Source organism: Solea senegalensis, linkage group LG7 (genome assembly GCF_019176455.1).
Source record: "Solea senegalensis isolate Sse05_10M linkage group LG7, IFAPA_SoseM_1, whole genome shotgun sequence".
NCBI lineage: Eukaryota > Metazoa > Chordata > Actinopteri > Pleuronectiformes > Soleidae > Solea > Solea senegalensis.
This window is the reverse complement of record NC_058027.1, coordinates 25,419,578-25,437,000: the sequence shown is the minus strand read 5'-3', so window position 1 is coordinate 25,437,000 and position 17,423 is coordinate 25,419,578.

The window sequence follows — 17,423 nt, the reverse complement described above, 5'->3', positions numbered from 1 at the left end:
AAGGGAAGGGTACTGACAAATGTAATGGTTGGAGACGATTACTATGGTATTATTCCTCATGGAAATGCAAAACAAATACGTACTGTACCATACCGAAGTGGACTTTTCCACTCGATGTAAACCCACCATATTGGTAACTCCTGTTTTGAAGCCTTAGGCAGGCTTCACATTGACGTCCTACAACTGGAAGTTCACCAGAATTCTATTGCACAATCACATATGTCGATCACACTGGTGTCCACTCATACTGTATGTGCCAAACTTTATCATGTTCTACTGAAAAAGACCCGTGTTTAGCGATTAAGACCATTAACACAGGAAAATGGAAATGCTGCTTAATTTAACCCACAACCTACAAGCTCTACCACTGAGCTACACTACTACTGATGTTACTTCCATTCAAACGCAGTTCTATTTGCAACCAGCACAGTCGCCCCCTGGTGGCTATTCAATAAACCTATTTAAAGCCTATTTTTTTTACATGTATGGTCTATGGCTGGGGCCTATTTGACCACAACCTGGAAGTCAAAACAGGCAGAAAACTGTTCATAATCATCTCCAAGTTAAGTCATTGCATTATAAATGATTCCATCGCTGTTGGACGTGGCCACTGATTTTGCTCGTCTTCAGCTGCTGCTTTATAGGGAGGCTTGGGTTTAAAAGAAATGAGACTTTTTTCTGAACATGAAGGTAAAGTGGTCATCATTATAGCGGTCATCACTTTGCTGCTTGGCAGCTCTGATTTTTCAGAATTGGAGCTGCGTTGCCAGGGAAATACACTTATTCAAGGGGTTGTAAACAAGTAATGTAACCCCCCCCCCTTACATATTCAATATATTATTCATTATCTTGTTTTGTATTTGCTGTACAACATTTATTTGACACCATGAGTTAGCAGTTTTGTTCCAGAGTGTTATGACGAATACTTTCCCAGTGTGTGTTTCAAGTCCAGAGTCATGCTGGGCCTAAGCAACAGGGAATTTTTTGTAATGTACTTTTAAGATGTTTTTTAAAACACAGTTGCAGTGGGGCGACTCTGCTGGAAGCAGATATAATGGGCGGAAAGTTCAGCACTTGTCTCTTTTAAGAGTTCACAGCCTAACGCTACCGAGCCAAACACAATATGGATTCTTTCTTTCTGACATTTAGTGGTAATGTCGCGGCTAAAACGTGAAAGCCCGGGAAAAACAAACAAACGCTGGACTGCTTATAACCGTGGCGCCAACTAATCAACATTAACAGACTGATTTTTATTAGAATATTAAAACTAAGTCAATGAATCATACACATACTACTTACACTATGTGCTTCAAATGTATCCGTCATATTTATAGCATCATATTCACTTACACACAAACCAAAAAGAAGAATTTTGAAAGAAACTGTGCTTTTACGTTTAAGGATCCATTGGATTAGAATAATTCATCAAATTCACATTTAAAAGACTTCTGAAATTAATGTGACCTAAATATTCTCATTCACTCAAGTCCACAAGGGGACAGTATGTGCTAATCCCTGTGTGGATATTAGCCGGCAGCCGGAGGTGGATTGTATGGATGGACTGTGCTGCAATGCTCCAGGTATTGAAATGGAATAGTGAATATGTGAGAGGAGGTCGACATTAGTGCATGAACTGCTCATTTAAGTATGAATGGAATTGTGGTTATGTATACGTGACCCTTTGACCCTTCAGGAAAATGTTTACTGACCTTTTGTTGAGGTTCCTTTATGTTCACTCAGGCAACAGGATGTGTTCTTGAGTTGCCCGAGGATGCGATGACCCGGGAAGTACCTTTGCAAGACTTTACAGCTCCATTTACGCCATCACATGTAATACTTTCTCTGCCTGCTAATCACGACATATCCTCTGTGATAGTCCACTCTAATCTTGAAGATTCTACAGAACAAAGTGGCCCCCCTTTTTTTCTTTTTTTTTAAAGGTCTGACAGCCGATCTGAGGTGGTTTTCATTGATTGCAGGCAGTTAAGTCTGCAATCACAAGCTCTCAGATTCTTGAAACGTACAATTTCTGCACATAATGGACTTGAGGTTATTGTTATTTTTTTTTTGTTCTATTGATGTGTCCATTTATGAGCATGGCAATTAAGTGTTGTGTTCTATGAATTATTAAGAATGTTGAAGTGAAGTGTACGCTTCTATTTATATAACAAGAAGAAAAGAAAAAAACAGCCAAGCGGAGCTACAGACCTCGCCACTTATACGTGACGGGGGTCATACACAACTCATCAAACCTCACATTATGCCGCATTGTGGTGTGGCGCTCATTTAAAATCCATTACGGTGTAATCATTCTTTGAAACACATTTTTAACACTTCCATGAGTAAATCTCGCAGAAAACTAATTGAAAGTCACTCTCCATGTCCTCGCGCAGAAACCCCTTTGGCTAAATGACACGCAAAGGTGTCTGTGGCAGCGCTGATGTGTACATGTGTATATTGGATATGTGTGTGACGACGGGTTATAGTATGTCTCTGCAGAGGCGGCACAGTGGCGGTGGTGTCGTGGTTAGCGCGTGGCTCCGTGTTATGACGGGTGGTGCCCAACGTGCGTCAATATGCTCCAAACCACTAGGTGGCACACCATGAAATTTGCATCACGAGTTTTGATTGATTTCTTGCAATAATGTGAATTCTACTCGTGCTCTTAGTTTTTCTTGCATTATTGGTACCTTTAGCGCCGCAATCTATTACCAAAGTCTGATAATAATAATTTTATTATAATTTTACACAAATTGAATTTGAACACTCGCGCCGTGCACCCGCAATCTTAAACATAATATCAAGGCACCGTGTTAAATAAAAGGGCTATTTTTCAGCAGTTTCTGAAATGTCTAAAATTATTCCTCTATATCATGTTCCGGCTTCATTTTGCTGCCGTTGGAGGTGGCGGAGACGCGTCGTCCATCTTTATATCCAGTCCATGCAGAATCCGGGGACGACATATGGTCATTCAGATTGGAGTATTAGCTGATAGAGACTCTGTCCCAAAGCTGTAATACACATCAATCAGGGAATCATGTGGAGCATTCTTAATAAATAACAGTACTACTATTATATGTATATATATCTTTATATATGTATAGATATATATACGTATATATATACATACACATATATCTATATATATATATACATATATATGTATATATATACATATATATCTATCTATATATATATATATAGATTTATATATATATATATATATACATATAAAGGCCACTTATTGTAGCCAGGGTTTTACAAACACAAAAACGATGACGTGTAGAAACCTTAAGCAAAGATTCACAGCTTTCTAATCTGCTCTTCCTCCTGCTTTTACTCTCCGCTTGACACCCATTTACCATTTTCTTCCCCAGAAAATGTAAAAGAGAGAGATAATATAACACCAGTATGAGTGTACTTATGCCATTTCTCTCCATCTGTTTTCAAGAATTTGTTTCAATGTTTGTTAAACCCTGAGTTCACTTCATGGTGGGGTGAGAGGAAATGTGAGTTTGCTCATTAGAAGGTCGGCCAGCAGATAAAAGGTTTTCATTTAAATGGAAATCAGAAGGGTAACAAATACATTACCGTCGACGACTGCTCTCTTTGCTTCTCAAACCATATCTTTGACTCTTTCATTTCCAGTCCAGGCGTCTGTTTGTTCCAGTTCTCATTCTGGCCAAGAACAGAACACACGCACCAGTGTTTAAAAGCTGGACGCTGGTGGACGAGGCTCTGAAGACCGACTCATTTGAAATTCACATTTTAATAAGTGGCTCTATATATGGATGGAGTCGGGGATGTTTTTAATCAGTTGTGGCTCAACAGCTCTGGTCCTTCAAAATGTCAATTTAGCTGGAATCCATTAGGCTGCCACATGTGTGTGTGTGTGTGAAGTCTTGGGTGAAGCAAACTTTCCTTTTGAGAACTTTGGAATACTTAACCCATCTCCTGTTGTGCGTCTGAAGTGTAGCTCTTAACCTCAACCTGTGGATATTATTGATTATATGTTGCTGTTCCTTTCGACGACTTAAAGCCGCAGCGCACGACTTTTGTGCATAAATCAATTATTCAAGCCATCGCTACACGCGGTGTCTCTTCTGCCGCCTCACCCACATGGAGCTAACAGCGAATCTAACAGATGAGTCGGCACATTTTGTTCCTTACGTCCCCAAAATACTTGCACGCGCCACTTTTGATTGTCCACTCAGGTGCACAGTTTAGTTTGCTTCTGTCTTCCATTTGCACTTCCACAGCACTCCACTCAGTAATTACTTCAAACGGTGTGATGGGCTTCTAGGCTGCATAATGAACTCAAACAGGGTTTTAACCCATGGTAAACTGCAGCGGGGATACACAATACACAAGTCCTTATATGGACATCCTGATGGTGTGTGTTTATAGGTCACATATTCAGGCTTCTTCTTATGTCTCTTGTTGAGTCAAAGTTATTATTCATTTTATATCGCATTTTTAGTCGCGTTATAAAGTAGCAATTATTGCCCAGAATTCACAAAAATAGAAGGTTTTTTCTTTTGTTTTTGTTCATAAAATTGAGCCAAGTGAACTTTTCACTGTGATGTATTTCCAAATTTTATTTTAATCATTTGAAATACTTTTTTGCTCAGGTGTGAGCAAAACGTTGGTGAAAATTAAAAAAATATGTTACATCAGATTGCCTAAAAAAAGGATAATGGAAACAAGCAGCCAAAATGCGTTCGATGTGATGTTTGAACTTGCTCCCCAAGTTGCACATTTAGGGGCGGGAATCACACGGTACCTCACATGGTCCGCGATACCTATAATATCGCGATACAACGTTTCTGTGATAATCAATGAATTGCAAGACAATCATATAGCGATGCATCACGATGTCGGACTAAAGCTAAAAACAAAAGCATAAAGAAAAAATAAAGATAGTTTTAGTTTTTTGTGGAGGTTTTCTGAAAGCCCCTTCTCTCCCTGGACCACAGGGGGGTGTAGTGAGGAGTGAGCCCGTGCAGGGAGTTTTAATGAAGCTGATGAGGTAATTATATCTCGAGAAACTTTTACAAGCACAAATTATCTTTGAAAAGACCTTGGCTGTTCAGTGCTGAGATTTTGTTTCTTCTCTAATGTCAAGGAGCGCTTTTCCTCAGTCATTACCGTGACACTATATATAGCTGAGTTGTTGTGTGTGGCTGCTCGTGTGCTTTGATGCACACAAAAACCATACGTAACACACAGGTATACTCACACTGAAGTGGGCACATTTATCCATTTAAAACCCCTCACCCGGCCCCCTGTAGAAAAGCCCCCTGAAGGTATAGATGGAGAGTGTGTTTTCCTTTGGTTGCGTTAATGGAGTTATTGATCATTCTGGCAACTGCAACATTTCTATAAACCAAATGAAGGCTATGCTCAAAGTGTGCTGTGTCAGAGAAGAAATGCATTTAGATTACTTCATTCTGCCGAGTCTCCTGAGAGATACCTATCTCCTACATTCACGTTAGCCCCCCCGAGATATTCAGGTTATGTTGTTTGAATGCACTACAGATAAAAAAAATTTTTGAAGAAAGAAGAAGAGAAGCGCCCTTTTCTTCAAAACAACTGTTATTTTCTTTCAAGGTTGTCTTGGTCCCTTCGGAGCCTTGGTGTATCGCAACGCTATTAAAATAAAAGAAGCTTAATGGGACACATAACATCAAAATGGTGTACTAATTATTCACCAAGGAGCTGCTGGGGAATAATGCAACGCGGGGTCGTTGAGGTTAATGTGTCTTGATTTCACCTGTTCCTTAGTGCATGTGTTTAAAGGCGACATTGACCGGAAGCTCCAATTAACGCTGCGTTTGTGTGTGTATCTGCGTCATGACCTCGTTTATGAAATCCTAAAGTTTCAGAACAAACAGTTCAGCCACTGCTGAGAAAATAGTGTTGTATTGTTTTCCTGGGCTCTGCGAAGCGGATCGGCACTTCCTTAATTTGATGTCGTCATCAGAAATCCTCACCACTCCTCTCACCACCGTAGCGCCTCCTGGTGCGGGCACTAGTCCAGGCACATCCGGTTGCGTACATTCAACCGCAGAAGAAGAAGAACTACTCTCGTTGTAGCTGCTGAGATGCAGAGCATCCACCGTGCCAGAGGGGGGAGCTGTGTATCTGAAAGCTGGCCTATCTATTACGTCATTTCCAGGAGCTATTTTGATCGGCTCGTTTGCAGCGACTAGGAGGTTTTTAACCATGAAAACAAGTTAATATATGTAAGTAGACCTCCATAACTAACATATATGTGTGATACAAGCATTCTATGTCGCCTTTAATAAAGGTCCATATTTCATACGTATTTGGAAATTTAATAATAATGTAGAGCCGAAACTGACGATTATTTTCATAATCGATGAATCTGTCGATTATTTTCTCGATTAATTGATTAATCGTTTTGGTCCATAAAATATCGGAACGCCTTAAACAATGTTGATCGGTGTCGTCAAACCTGGAAATGTCTTTGTTTTGTTCACAAACCAAAATGATTAACTTTTAATGATTTCTTTGTTATGCAGAGCAAAGAAATGAAGAAAATATTCACATTGAAGACGCTTAAACAATAGGAAATCTTGTTTTAATCATGAAAAGAAACTTCAAACCGATTATCGATTATCAATAGTTGTCATTTAATTGTTTCATCTCTATAATCCTGTTATTATAGATTTAGATATGGTCATATTTTACAAATTAGGTCTGAACAGATTGGGAAAATGTGATCAATATTTGATTTCTCTGGATGTAAAACATGATGGAACATTATCATGTGACACAAAACAATTCTATAGGCTGACAACTTGACCAATGTATGAATTAATATAACTCTTATATATCAAATAATTATCCAAACTGAAACACCAGGGAAATAATTCACACATACATTTGAAACTAAATAAACCTTTTTATTCAAACTTTCAGAAATATTAGACGAGTTTAATTAGACTAAATATGTTTGATTTTCTAGCAACTTTTTGCAAATTACTGTCATTTAATGTTAGATAAAAGGCTAAAAACAGACCTATCTTGTCCTGAGTAATATATCTAGTGCTTAAGTGCTTATTAGAAAACCCGTCATAATGATGAGAGAACATAATGTTCAAGAAAGAAAAAAAAATAAAATTTGACATCTTAATCAAAAATAATAATGTGCTTTACTATGTTTTCTGTTTGTCGTTCTAAAAGTACATTTGGAAATTAATGGATAACAATAATTATTATATTTTAGCATTGAAAATACAGAGCTTCTACATTAACCATTACAGAAACATGATTAATTAATGACCTTGATAATGACCAAAACTGTGGTCTACTAAGTACTGGAAATAATCATCCTCATCATCATAACACCTCTGGTTTCAGTTTCATGATGAGATGGAAATGTTGCATTAATTGTTGCGGTGGCACTTTGACCTTTGCAGCGAGGGTTTGTGCTCTGGTTGGAACAAGGCTCTTTCTGCATGGGGTTTGCATGATGTCCCCGTGTGTGCGTGGGTTTTCTCCGGGTTCTCTGGTTTGTCTCCTGTGGCCCTGTGATGGACTGACAACCTGTTCAGGAGAGACTTGTCCAAACCTGCAACCCTCATGTGGAGGATAAAGCAGTAGAAGATGAGTGAGTGAGGGAGTCCTGCAGGGACTGACGAGTGCATAAAAGGTAGAATTCACTTTTCCCTCAGAGACGTCGACTCCCTGCTTTTGTTTTTCATTTACCCACGGAGTCCCTTGAGATATATCTATTTCACAAGGGAGCCCTGACCCCGACAGCACACTTATTACAGTTTAAAAGGAAATAAAGCAACGTGCAGGGAAATGGAGACATCAATCAAAACACAAGAGGAGACCAAGAGCAGTCGAAATAAAGCAAGTTTATTTCTGATTTTCCTGGGCTTCTGACACGGCTTTAAAGTTTTTGTTTCGTTTAATAAACTGATGTCACTCAGTTAAATGTGATCCCGCCGTTGGCTGGACTGAGACGAAACCCTTTCGTTACTAAAGGGTTGGAAAGAGATGAGAAGATGATTCATCCATGCAGGTTTTTGCTAATTAAAACATGATCAGTGATGTGTGTGCGTGTGATATCACAGGATTTGCATGTTTGATTTGAACAAGAAAGTGACGGCTCCTTCACCCGTCTCATGCTGTACAGTTTATTTACTCACAGAACTGTGACAGTGCATGTTGTCCAACAGCAACTGAACATATAAGAGCCATATTTGGAGTTGGACTCATCCCAAATAGTTTCCTCCTTCATTGCATCCCCTTTTTTTTCCACCTCATGGTCAGCAGTGCTCCGTTTTTTGTCGACGTTGCAGAACAGCCGACGCTGGTAGCATATTAAACAGCCTCCACTTTAACTTTAGGACAATTATGCAAAGAGAAGCTAAACATGTGGAACAGAGAACCATATCGTTGGTGCAATTTGAACAGTCACGATGCTGTAATGCGTGCAACTTATGTTATTTCTGCTTTATGTAATTAATGATTTACCTCCTGACTCACATTCTTTTTTGATCATGGAAAACGCTGTTTCTCCCTCCGAGTCTAAATTAAGCTCGAGAGAGAACCCAAATGTGTTTGTTTCTTAAACGTACAATGAGACACCAGCATATCTGGAGATCAATGTGTCCTGCAGGAGGCTAAAAACAGTCAATTTAACAGTCAGCTAAAGTCAATAAAGTCAAGTCAGTGTTAGCAGGGTGTCCATTAAAAACTGTCCACCAGAGAGACTGCGGCCACTTAAAAAAGCTAAAGCCACTGCTGCCGCGGCGGTCCCCACCTGTACGTGTGTGCTCCTCTTCACTGTTTTCTTCATTAGCATCATGTTAACAAAAAATTGATTTTAAAGAGACTCACACAGTCCAACGCACACCTTTATGGTGGAGTTAAACACCTCAGAAACAATGTGTGTCAGACAATGAGTTGTGGGTTTGGTTTAAAATGCAGAAAATCGACTCCAGATTCACTTCAGAGTCCAGTTATAAAACGTTACTTGCTCCATTTTATTACCACGTTATAGGCGACGTTAACGTTACCAGGCCGAAGTGACTCATATGATTCAGATTCAGATCTGATTTTTTTCCAGGTCTGTGTGGACACAGAAATCGGATCACTTCTGTTTTTCAGATCATGGTTCTTCAGTATATCAGATACATCAATTGTGCAGTATCTGCTCATGAGAGGGGGCAAACGTGACTCTTTTAGTGATAAACCTGTGACATTTCTACTGATATCTCTTGCATTTTTTATCCAAACAATGTCAAAGTCTGCACTGCACACACCGGTGCCCTTAGTACGTCCCCTACAGTTACAGTTTGACAATTACACAATAAACAGACAGACAGATGTTCCAATATCCAATATGTGTCCATGCAGTGTGAATGGGAGCGGTCCTATCAGAATCCGGAGGAGAGAGTCGTCCTCTAAAGCCGTCCTCAACTATGGATTTGCTGTGATTGCTTCTGTTTTTGAATTTCCCACTATGGGGAATCAATAAAGCAAAATTTAATCTCATTTTATTTTATCTCCTGCTTCAATATCAAGTTGTTTTTGATGACTCATTGCAAGGACTAGTCATGAATTAACCATCAAATCTGATTTTTGCAAGAAATCAGATTAGAGAGTCAGAAACTGAGATCTGTGTAACCAGTGACGCAGTAAACTGCGTCCACGTCCTGACTGGTTCTTGCTGAAAATTTTGTGGAGTGGATGAAGCCTAAAACATATTGAGCAGGAGAGGAGATTTTGAAAGACACATAGCCAAATCAATTAGTGGAATAATTATGGCTCTGTTGAAGCGTTACACCACCGGAAACACCTGCGAGATGTTCTCTGATGTTGTGAACTTCAGTGACCTATTTTTTCTGTGCAAAATAGGTTTTCAAAAAGCTGAACCGTATCAAGGAAAACCTGTGAATGGAAAAAAAGGAGGTCCCACAATTTGCCCACGAGCTATTCACCAGATAATTAAAGTGATGCACCACCTTCAGAATGCACGGTACTGGGAACAGAATACTATGATCCTATTAAATAAGCACTATGTACACGTGACCACTCCACCTCCTTCACCACAGTAACATCCACAGAGGTGAGGACACCCTGCCTCCTCCCACCGACCATGGTTCTCCCTCTGATTGAAATACAAATTCCTGGATCCTCCTTTTGTTTATGTGGCCTTAGAGACGCAACTACAGATCTCAGAGCCATTTGTGTGCGTTCTAAAAATGTGCTGCGATAAAATCTTTCCGACGCAGACTTGCTTTTGTCTTTTAGGGCAAGGACTGGGAGCTGAGTTTGAAGTGTCACTCTGGAAAATCTATTAAATTGATTTGAAAAGAAAAAAAGGTGAAACCTTGTGCACAGTGCTGTATTGATAAAGTCGCTGCAGGGTGCGCCGTCTGAAGTCAATAACTCTGAGCAAACGGAACAGATTAGTCAAATTGCTCAAGTCTGGTGTTAAGATGCATGTGCTGATGTAAAAATGAATAAATGTTTCCCTGACGTCTTGATGTGTTTGTCACCTAAATCCTGCATGTGTTGTAACTGATAGTGAAGCCTCACCTGCATTGAACATTTGATGTAATATTAGAGAATCTGTCCTCAGCCATGAGTATAACCTTTAAAGTATAAAAATCTTTTAACTGGACAGGTCACTAGTCTATCGCAGGACCAACACACAGAGACTATCGACCATTCCTTTATCCACAGTTGTAATTTGTTTTGTTTTTTTCCACATGTTCTCAAACACCATATTCTAACATAATGTGTGAAGATGAGAAACTCAAACTGTATTTGTTTTAATATCAAGTCGGTGGTATTATGTTGTACTGTAAGACAGACATTGATGGCCTGGAACAAAATTCTGGACACTGTCAGAAATTCAGAATGAACATTTCTCAGTGTGACTGCTGCAGCGACCCACGTCTACTTAAATGATGCATAGATAAACGTGGAAACTGTCACAACTGAACAAGGACTTGGACCCAATTGCACGACTTGGGAGACTAAGTTAAAATAAACAATCATAAACCACTCAGAGGGAAAAAACTGCTAGCAAAAACGAGGGCTAAAGCTAACAAACAAAACCACTGTTTCAAGCGACACTAAAAAAAAAAAAAACACTTACAAGGGAAAAATTACAACCAAAAACAAATGATAAAGCTAACAAACAAAGCCACTATTTCGAGGGAGGCTAACAAACAAAAACAAACACTCTTACAAGGGAAAAATTACAACCAAAAACAAGTGATAAAGCTAACAAACAAAGCCACTATTTCGAGGAAAAATCTACCAGCAAAAAGGGCTAAAGCTAACAAACAAAACCACTATTTCGAGGGGAAAACTACTAGCAAAAACAAGGGCAACAGCTAACAAACAAAACCACTATTTTGAGGGGCTAAAGCTAACAAAGCCACTATTTCGAGGGAAAATCTACTATCAAAAACAAGGGCTAAAGCTAACAAACAAAACCACTATTGAAACTAACAAAACAAGGGCTAAAGCTAACAAACAAAACCACTATTGAGAAACTAACAAAAAGGGGCTAAAGCTAACAAACAAAGCCACTATTTAGGAAAAACTACTAGCAAAAACAAGGGATAAAGCTAACAAACAAAACCACTATTGAGGGGAAACTAACAAAAACAAGGGCTAAAGCTAACAGACAAAGCCACTATTTCGAGGGAAATTCTACTAGCAAAAACAAGGGCTAAAGCTAACAAACAAAACCACTATTTTGAGGGAAAATCTACTAGCAAAACAAGGGTTAAAGCTAACAAACAAAACCACTATTTTGAGGAAAACTAACAAAAACAAGGGGCTAAAGCTAACAAACAAAGCCACTATTTCGAGGGAAAAACTACTAGCAAAAACAAGAGCTAAAGCTAACAAACAAAACCACTATTTCGAGGGAAAATCTACTAGCAAAAACAAGGGTTAAAGCTAACAAACAAAACCACTCTTTTGAGGGAAGCAGACATAAACTTGCCAAGACGGATAAAACAGGAAATCAAAAGTCAACATTGACACAAGACAACAACTACACACAGCCAGCTTTCTTGGTCATGACAGAGACGGCACAGAACTAAAACAAAGAGAGCCAGAAATTCTGTGTGCTTTTCTTCATGACATGAGATTTCATCGTGGCACTGTCTGCATCAATCAAACTTCATGTCCTACCAAAGTTTATAAAATCCATGTCGCACACTGTGGCTTGCAATAATCAAAAAAATGATAAAATCTCACAGTTTGTAGGAGACTTTAAAGGAGAATCCAACACACCTGCGAGTTTCCAGCCTCTTATACTGGACTCTTTTGTGTGCAGGACCAATCAGATTGCCACATAAACACTCACACATATCACTCAGTTAACTATGCACACCTGAAGCCCATTACACACTTACACACGCTCGGGTACGACACTGTTCTCGTAACACTGTGACAAGACGGAGCCTCCTCCTCACAGACCTCTTTATATTAGTCTCCTCCGAGGACGACTCGTTCTCCCTGTTGTTTTGTGGGCAATAAATGTGCTGCTGCATACAAATAACCACCAGAGCGAGTTACCTATACAGTCATTTGGCGACGGCAGAGCCACATTAGAACAATACTGGGAATTTAGCTCCGTCTTAAAGAGAGAGGGGTTTAATATCAGGGGTGAAACGATACACAGCAGATAATATAACAAGAAGAGCTTTTGTGTTCCAAAGGCACTTAGAGACAGAGTTATATAGATTATAAACATGTGATTTTTCCATAGACACTTTGTCTCTACAGTATTTAAATAATGCACACGGCTGTTTTAATCTCAATCAGTCGTTAATAATGGGACCGTAACCATGAATTATTCCAACCATTATTCCCATGAACCCAACACATGAGCATATGAGTAAGACACAGGTGTTGTGCATTTGAAGAGGCTTAGAGTTAGATTTTATTGTGAAGCACTTTGAGCTGCAATCCTTGTATGAAAGGTGCTGTACAAATAAAGTTTATTATTATATACATTATATGTCATGGACCTTTAATACAGCTCGAAGGTAATAAAGAAAGTTTTCTTTTGTTGCCCATATAGTCTATGGGCTGGTTTATTTAATTTTTTTGGATCCGGGACGCGGTGTATAATTGTTTGTTTTTACGATTTGGCGCCACCCCGCAGCCCCTCACTCTGTTCTCGGTTGCTATATTTATTTATATTGGTTGCTAAACTATAAACATTTAATTTATTCTCCATAGCTGCTTCCCTTATTTCTACCATCTGGGTTTTAACAGCACTGACGGTCTTCCCTTATAGATATGAGATTAGCGAGGAGAGCAGTCAGGTGGACAGTGATGATGTCAGCTTCTGGTACAACATGTGCGGAGTGTGTGAATGTGAGCAGCGTCTCCATCTGCTCCCTCGGCAACAAGATCAAAGGTGTGTGCATCCCTGTGTTTATTATGCAGGTGCTATTATGCAAATCTTCATAAAAAAAAAAGGAAAAAAAAGAACTCTGCGTTGGCTGCCACAGATGTATAAAGGTGTCACAAGTAGCATCTGAGGTGATCACCTGTCGTCACCTTGGAAAAACTTTCATTCTTTGTAAAAAAAAAATATAACTTGAATGGGGAAAGTCAAGAGGTAATTGCAGCGTCCCAAACACTTCTGTGCTATCGAGTCAAACAGGAAGCAGAAGGCTGTGCAGGGAAACGTGATCTCTGGCTCTGAAGGTGTCATCTGGCCCTGCGTGGTTCAGCAGCAGACACACAGACTGCTCATGGCGTGAGGGTTGTACTGTAAAAGATGTCCGCCAGACACATTGGCAGCAGGAGAGACACAAATTGATTTCCTGCAAGACAGCACAGAGAGCCTAAATGGAGGAGGGCCTCTTTAGCGAAGCTCTTATTAATTAATCGTGTCTCATGAGGGGATTACATGATCTGATTCCTGCTTCTTCATCACAGCACAGTAGCTAATGATATCTGAGGGAGCTCCTCTGCACAACACACTTCCACCCACCCCGGCATTTTATATATACCTCATTACAGCAAGACAATGCAACACGAGAAGAGCGTCCACTCTGGCCTTGTCATGAGTATCGTATGATGAGCACTCTGTCATGTGTTTCTATTCATACCGAGAGCCGAGACACTAAACATTGCAGGGAGCTACTTTGCAGTCCGTACAACACGACTGGTCTCAGAGCAGTGAATGTCAACGCGTCGACCATATGAAATTTCTGAAAGTCTTTACCAACGCGCTCACTCACAAACACACGTCAGACGCCTCATGCACAAACATCACAAGCATGTTGAAATGATTTCTCTCATGAATATGTATCAGTGTTGCGCCCTCTGACAAGAAAACAAAGAATATTACAACATCACTGCACAAAATTCAATGTCTATAGCAGAAGTATCAGTACCAGGAAGGATGATGTCATTAATCTTTGTTTCCATAGTAAGCTTCTGTTTAAAAAAACACAAACTATTTTTTTTGTTTTCTCCTGTAGTCACAAGATGACAGCCTAACATAAAGCTCCTTGCCTAAAGCACAAATAAAAAGATTATTTTGAGGCTATCAAACATTTTTTTTCTTCTTTATGTTGAAGTGATTTTACACTTATACCAACACACAAATTAATCTTCTCACAGGACTTTTACATTTCAGCTGCAGAAACGCAGTAAAGAAGTAGAGAAAACAATACATTTTATTATTTATTTTTCATTTTATTTTTTATTTGGATCACCACCAAATTATATACTGTTCCCCCTATGGGCCATGACCTACACCTCCAGTTAATGTCATCCAAATCTGTCCATTCATTTTTGAGTCATGCCGCTCATGAGACGGACAGAAGAACAGACAAATACAGTAGTAACAATGATATTAATAATAATAATAAGCACCTCCTTGGTGGAGATAATACAAATTCAAGGTTGACAATATCAATTAGTTATACAACTCTAATGACATCAAAACTAAAAAAAAAAAAAGTTATTTGTTTTGTGGCTGAATCCCTGTGTGTCTGCGAGAACCAATATCTGAGGATCTAATAATCTTTGGACTTGAAAATGCACTTGTGGCTTAGTTTAGTTCACGTCTGAAAAGCAGATTCTGTGTGAGGCTTCTTTACGTCCACGTCTTTTCCACCATCATCATTTCTGCAGTGGATATTTTGACATTTCATAGCAATAGAAAACATTACGGCACAAGCAAAATTCCCCCCCAATAAATAACAAGAGAAGCTGTTAACGTCACTAATTTCACTAAAAATGCATCCATCACAAAGCCAATCCAAGTCAAATCTAATCACACATGGTGTGGACATAAGGTGTAGCCCTTAGCGTGGTCAGGATTTATGATAGAAATTATTTTCTTTTATGGAACATAATGTTATAATCCCTTTCAGACACTGTTAACGTGCTGTAGTGATAGTTTTGAATGAAGGTCGTGTTGACACTAACCTAATTTCACCAGATGAAATTAATTGCAAAAGGTCATGTTTGTGCAATTGTCTATTTAATTTAATGTAATTTATTTTACCCCATGCTTTAGTATACTTCTCTCTCTGTGCATGTTACACACACACACACACTGGCTAAATGAGGCTTCACTTCAGTGGTAATAAACCATGAAAAGGTCAATTACATGTCATTCGGTGAATTGTTGTGACCATTTATAATCAGCCGGTGTGTCAGATACACTTTAATCCCCCAACAAGAACCACTGCATCATTAGCAGATGAGCAGTTGGTACTCGTCTTCTTCTTCTTCTTAATCTTATTGCCTGCAGCCTGAGTCCTGCCATCATCAGGTGTGTCAGTCTGAAAAATAACACGCACTGATTAACAGCTACGTTTAACAAACCCCCCCCCCACACACACACACACACACTGAAATGATGCAAACACCTTCTGTATTTGGGAGGAGTGAGATTTCAGCATCTCATTTCAAAAAGCTTTAGATTATTAATAGATGCCGTGTCACCTTTATCTGTGTGACACAGTGTCACTTCAAAGACCCTTGTGAATTATTCCACTTTTACTCTTGGCTGATTAAACTCAGATGACACCGCGCCACAATTACGTGCCGTCACCAGACAAACAGGAAGTTTAGCTGTTGCAGTAAAATATACAAGAGGGGGTCGGAGAGACGAAACCTGTTGACACAAGTTTGTCCATCCATCGTCAACTGCTTATCCGGTATCGGGTCATGGGGGTAGCAGCTCTACCAGGGGGCCCCAGACGGCCCTTTTCTGGCCACATTGTCCAGCTCTGACCGGGGGATTCCCAAGTGCACCCAGGCAAGTGAGGAGATATAATCTCTCCACTTAATCCCTAGGTCTCCGCCCAGTTAGACATGCCAGGAACACTGCCCTGGTTGCATCCTTACCAGATGCCCGAACCACCTCAACTGGCTCATTTCCACGCGGCTCTACTCGAGCGAGTCCCTCCTGGATTGTTGAGATTCTCACCCTATCTCTAAAGGCCCTGGTATACAGACCAAATGCGCTGTGCAGCACAGATTTTGGAACCACGTGTTGGCTGCATGTGGACAGTACATGTGCGAACTGAAGTGCTGAGCAGAAAAAAAAAATTTTGACAACAGAAGAAGAAGTTGCCAAGGATAGTCATCCAACGGTCTGACATCCCGACTCCCCTGCCCGACGGGCCTTTCAGCTGTGAGCCGCTCGAACCAGACATGTCCGAGGAAGCTGTAGCATTGTTCTATTCTCCTTTGATAGGAATGCGTCCTATTCCCGGCGTCCAGACTTGTACTGCCACCCGACGGTGACGTCAGATACTACAGGACCCTGACGCGCCGAGTATGCCAGGGTCCGCAATATGCGACGCGCAATGCAACCCTCCTTCGCGCGCAACGCTACTTGTTCTCAGTTTGTTTCCATACATACATACGTCTTGTCCCAGTATACAATAGTGCGTTCCATTTACATCGGAACTAGGAAGTTGGAGCTGGGAGTTACGTCCACCTCCAAGTTCACCGCATTCCAGGTAGAAGTCAGATAAAAACATGGATGATATCCTAATGATCTCCTGTGACCTTGGAAGTTCCAACTACTAATGGAATTAGCATGGAAGCACTAGCATGGAACTGACCTAGTTGTTGAAATAAGTATAACTAACTCCACTACACTAGGTGGTTGTCCACTTTAAGCTTGTTAATATTAAGCTTTTACGTTACACCATCATAGACCGAGCTTAATAACAGAGCTGGTGGCGTAATCGTAGTGTGGAACCGGCGAATTAGACGGCTTTACAGCTTGGTCTCCAAAAATGCATCAGTCCGGTATGCCTATGTTTTTCCTGCTCTTGTCTTCTTCTTTGTGTACTGGCTCCTTCAATTATTCCTGGGTCAAAGCCTAAGGGCAGGGACACACGCAGAGCACTCGAGGACAGCTTGGG